This window comes from Pinus tabuliformis, chromosome 8 (genome assembly GCF_031772625.1).
Source record: "Pinus tabuliformis cultivar Carrire ecotype Pingquan chromosome 8, CPIR1, whole genome shotgun sequence".
In the NCBI taxonomy this organism is placed as follows: domain Eukaryota; kingdom Viridiplantae; phylum Streptophyta; class Pinopsida; order Pinales; family Pinaceae; genus Pinus; species Pinus tabuliformis.
Window position 1 is genome coordinate 572,075,007 of NC_142294.1, and position 6,000 is coordinate 572,081,006.

Here is a 6,000-nt window from a genome sequence, read left to right on the forward strand (position 1 = left end):
TTTAATCTCTAAAGAATATAGGAGGAAAAACTAGAGGTTGAAAGCTTCGTGGAAATGAAAATGAGATAGAAGATTGGACCAAAAACCAAAGAAAACACATTCTTTTCTTCGATGGAGCTTCAAAGAATAACCCTAGAAGAGCAGGGGCAGGCGGGTTAATTCTTGATCCGTATGGTGAGACAATTGCTACCTATGAATGGGGGATTGGGACTATGACAAACAATAGGGCGGAGGTCTACAGTTTGTTTATGGGCTCCAGTTTCCTCAAAAGACACCAGGTTAAAGATCCAATCATAACTGAAGACTCAGCAATCATAATTGCTGCAATGGAAGCAGGAAGAGACTTTAAAAATCAATCTTTAAATAAAATTAGGCAAAGAATTCTGGACAACTTAAAAATTTTGGGAAATGATGTTTTTAAACACTTACTAATAAATCAAAATCAAAAAGTTGATTCACTTGCCAACAAGGCAGTGGATCAAAGGGTTGGGTCAGTGAAACAAAACCAAGATACTTATGAAAAAGCAATCCCATAAATTGCCCCCTCAAGAAGACTGGTACAAGGCTCAAAGCACAGCTAAACAAATCAATTCGAAAGAATCAAAGCATCCACATACGAATAAGCAACAAGAGATTCTCCTACACATTCCTTCTCGTGCAGTGAGGAAAATCCCCATTATGAAGAAAGAGATGCTTCGTTACCTGCTTCAGAAAAGAACCCATCTCCAGGATCAGAATATAGCTTATACAGGTCATATCAATCACGGTAGTGCCCAAACTGATCTAAACAGAAAGTCAGGCAAGCACAGTACTCAGGGGATTACTCCAGAGATAGCAGAGAAGAATCACGAGCCTAGCAAGCTCAATCAAGGCTCAAAAGGGAGGTGTGCTCAGAGTGCTTAGCAATCTTTGTAGCAATCTCAATACGCAGGAGCCAAGTAGAGACTTTTGCGCTAGAAGGAACAACAACCAAACGGGTCAGTAGCAGAAGGAACAACAGGCTGAAGGAACAGCAGGTCGAAGGAACAGTACGCCAAAGGAACAACAGGTCGATGGAACAGCAGCAAAGGACAACAAGCAGAAAGAATAACAGCACAAGGAACAACAAACTTAAGGAACAACAAAATGCAAAACATATGGAAAAGGCCATAGAATATACTCTCCCAATTTACAAACCATAAATTTCGTGAAATATGCTACGTAAATTTGTTTTCTTAGTGGGTCAATATGTAAAAGAGTACTTTAGAATAGCTAAAAAAAACTCTGAAGTTTTGATACTAAGCACAAAAGAAAGGTCTGCATGCCTATTTAACCGCTGATTCTGTCATATCATAACAGCGGAATGTAAAAAGAGCTTGCTCCAAAAAAAAATTGATAATATATCAACTATCTGATCTTGTTAAAAGAAACATATATTCCTCATGAATAATTATTGGTATATATTCAAGAGAGACAGAGACAACAAGCTAGACTTTGTTGTGTTATGAAAAAGATGTATAGGTAGACATGATGAAGCTTTTGAACAAAGATGAGATGGTTGTCAAATAGTGATTAATTTGATATAGACTAGATGAACACCCATGGCAGGCCCTGGAAGGGAAAAGCATTGATAGGTTCTCGGAAGAAGAGGTCGAATCATACCAAATTGTGTAGAGAGTTTGTGTATGGTTTCAGTAAATTGGGAAAACCTAAAACATGTTTTAGTAAATTGAGAAAATTTATAATCATTTTTCAATGGTCTCATATTAACAATCACTAAGTATGTAAGTTTATACTTGATTTTATCATATCAAAATTTTATATACTAGTTAAAAATATATATTAAAAATAATAATATATATAAAAAATCAATGGACATATTAAAAAAAAAAAATTGAATTACCACATATAGTAAACATATATATAAATGAGAGGAATTCTACTTTAATGAAAATGCAACAATAGCAAGTTAAAATTAGGTATCAAATTCAAATCCCCACAAAAATTATTTATTTATTTTTTGTGATGTATGAAAGGATATGTAAAAAGGAGAGAACTTAAAGGGCAAGTTGAGAACTGAGGGGCTTGTTTGATATGTATAGACAAATTATGGGACTTTCATTGTCTCAATATTTCAATTATTATTTTGATTGTGTATTACCAATTTAACACAAATAGACTAAACAACCTTAATCTAATACAATAATTATTATTTCAAAACAAAGTACAATTTTTTCAATTTAACAATTCTATTGACCTCTCCCTACACCTTTTTGAAACAATTACTAATACAATTCTTATTGAAATGATAATTTGCAATTAAAATACTCTATTGAATTCTAACCCACTATAATTCCAATAAACGCACTCACTAGAACCCTTATAGGATTACCACAATTAGTATAAATAATAAATTAGTTTGTTTACTTTCAAAACATTCCACTGTTTTAGTTTTAATAGCAAGTATATTAACACTCTTGTCAATATCTTGATACGATAGATAAGTTTGGCTGATAATGTTCAAGAAAAATTATATATATATATATACATAATCCGGACATTCAGCTCTGGACACAAATCTTTATCACCGAGGACACAAATCTTTATCACCAAACATTCACTCCGGACACTAATTTTAACAAACTATGAGGAGAGGAGAGTGAAATAAATGTTTTGTTTTGTTTTTTGTTTTTATTATAAGTATTGGTGACCAATATAGCCCCAAGGGCCGGGGCCTCGCAAATGGGAGGTCACAAGGTTGAAACCCAAAAGCTCTTGGGGTCAGGGCAGTCAATAAGCCGAGGGGCATGACCCCCTTCGAGTGGGGTCCACCCTAGCGTTGTTTGATACTGGACGTAACCGACCCAGTGACCATGTGTAACCGTGAACCAGTAGTGGAAAAAAAAAAAGAAGAAGAAAAGAAAAGAAAAGAAAAAAAGAAAAGAAAAGAAAAAAGAAAAAGAAAAAAGAAGAAGAAGAAAGAAAGAAAGAAAAAGAAAAAAGAAAAAAGGAAGGAAGAAGAAAGTATTGGTGCCCAATATTGTTGTAATGATTCTCTGTTTATAAATATTGTTATATTAAATTTCACTATTTTTATGGAGTCAAAGAAACTAATTTAAAAAAAAAACCCAAAAAACAAAAACAAAAACAAAAAAAAACTCTTAACTATATAATGTAAAACTAACCAATTATAATTTTATTTTTCATTTATAATTTTTTTTTTTTTTTAATTTATAATCTAATCTCTTAATTTTCATTTATAATCTTATTTTTCATTTCAACAAGATTGTAATGTAATTTCCTTTATTCAAAGGTGTGATTTGAATATTTTTGGGTCCACCAAAATGGTAGAGGAAAATATAATATAATTTATTTATTATTTATTTTTTAATTTTTATTTTTATTTTTTCCAAATTTGAAGAAATCGAAATTGGAATTGCCTACCGAGGTTGAGGAAAGGTGTGATTTAAATATTTTTGGGTCAGGAAAATATAATTTATTATTATTTTTTTTCAAATTTGAAGAAATCGAAATTGGGAGTGCTTATCTAGGTTGAGGAATTGTCTGGACGACTAAAAGTGGGGCAAAAAATTTTCAAAAAATCTTGCACTAGCTGTGTTTGAATAATATTTTTGATGGTGGAAATGAATTCAACACCACCCAAACCTTTTGGGGCACCCAAAACCTTGAAGTTTGACCGTTGTAACCTGGATTTACAAAAATCCCTATGAATTTAATCAAAATCTTCCCAGAATTTCCATGATTTTCAAAGAAAAAACAATCTGATTAGACTGCCTCATCGAAATTTAACTCATATGCATGCTTCTAAAAATCACTCCATAGACATTTTTTATTTTTTTTTCCAAATTAAAAGAATAAATAAATTTCACTGGTATTGAAATGATGCGTTCAAAAAGCTCTCCCCCATTCATGAGCTTTTTTTATTTACTAGATTCCTTTTAAGAGGTCTTAGGAAAGTACTCCCAAAAGGCATATTAGAGAAATTTATTTACTGGATTCCTTTTAAGATGTGTTACGAAAGTACTCCCAAAAGGTATATTGGAGAATATAAAGGGAGTCGTGTATAGAGGCGAAGGAATTGGCTGGATGACTAAAAGTGGTCGGAATTTGGGCAAAAAAATTTCAAAAAATCTTGTAGATGCAGTGTTTGAATCATGTTTTTGATGTTGGAAATGGATTTAACACCATCAAAAACGTCTTAAATATCTAAAATTATGAATTTTAACAACTTTTACTTGGATTTACAAAAATCTCTGCCAATTTTTTTTTCAAATATGACCAAAATTTCCAAAACTTTCAAAAAAAAAATAATAATAATAATTTTTAGAATACAGCAATAAACAACGGTTGCGTTTGACAGACGCTTCTCGTGATTGGCTTCATGAAATATACGTTCAAACGCGATACGAACATAATATAATCTTTCAAAACAATGACCTACGGTATCTTGCGTGGTCACTGAAAGTGTCGTTTGTGGTTTCTTTACAAAATACATTGAATATAAAACCCGACGTATGTGTTGTCAACATGGTCCAGTGGAATTAAAATATTTTTCATTGAATATAAAACCTGACGTATGTGTTGTCGACGAAGTAGATTCGAATTAAAATATTTTTATGGTTGATTGGGGTAGTTTAATTAGCAATAGCTTTAAAAATGATTTATTTTTTTAAGTCAAAAGTTGACTTTGCGGTGGATTTTAGGAATTTTTATATTATCAAAACTTATGTTTCTATCGTGATTTTTTTACAATGGGTTTTAAGAATTTTTATATTATCATAATTTAGGTTTCTGTGATCATTTTTTTTCAAATAAGTTTATATATATATTAATAGTGATTGAATTGAAATTTTTTTTTCTTTTTTCTTTTTTCTTTTGCATATTGTATTCCTAATCATTTTAAAAATCAACTTTATTCTGATGAAGTATTTAATATTTGGTTTAGATGGACCAAGTATTAATTAAAAAGGAAATTTGTTATAGAAAATTTGTTAAGATATAATATTAAATAGTTAATATTTTAGAGATACGTAAACGTTTTCATTAGGGTAATGAGATAAATAATTATATTAAAACATTGAGATGGATAAGAACTATATATGATAGAGATTTTGTAATGTACTATTAATATTTTGAATAATTCAAATTAGATGAATTTAAAAATAAAATAAAATAAAAATATTAATGTAATATACACATTTTAACTTTATCAAAATAAAATAAAAAGGTAAAAAGAAAAATAATTTTATAAATAAAAATAAATAAATAAAATGATCCATGGTATTTTTGTGGAATATAGTTTATCTAAAGCGGAAATTGAACTAGCCTAGATCCATATAACTCCAAATCTACCAAGCTTAGAGATGGACCAAATCTATTGATATGCAAACCTCTTTTAGAGTTAAAAGAGATTTGATTTGATTCCTCGGTAGTTAGATTCAGAGTTAAGATGGATCTAGGCTAGTTTATATTTTAATTTTTAAGAATAATATTTAATTTTAACTAGTCTAGATCTATCGTAATTGTGGATATACCAAGGGTCGAACGAGATTAAATCTCTTCAAAAGTGAAGAGATTTGATCCCTTTCACTCATCCCTCTCACTTCTCAAGAGGTAAGATGGATCTAGGCTAGTTTAATTCCTCCCTTTAAATAGGCTATATTTCAAGTGAATACCATGGATCAATACTAGGTTCTCATAAACATTGGGCTCAAAAACCACCAGTAACTTGGCCAAGTCAATTTTACCTTAACTACTCAACAAAAATTAATAAAATATAACTTAGAATTTTTATGTTTACGTTATCTACTCAACAAACTAATAAAAATAAAAATAATAACTTAGAATTTTTATTTTAACATAGGGATATGTTTATTTTTATTTTATTTTAAATGTTTACATGACATTACAACACAACATCTCTACCACCTCAATACAAAAATATCAATTTATTTTTTAAAATTTTAATACAAATTTATTTTCAATATATATACACACATG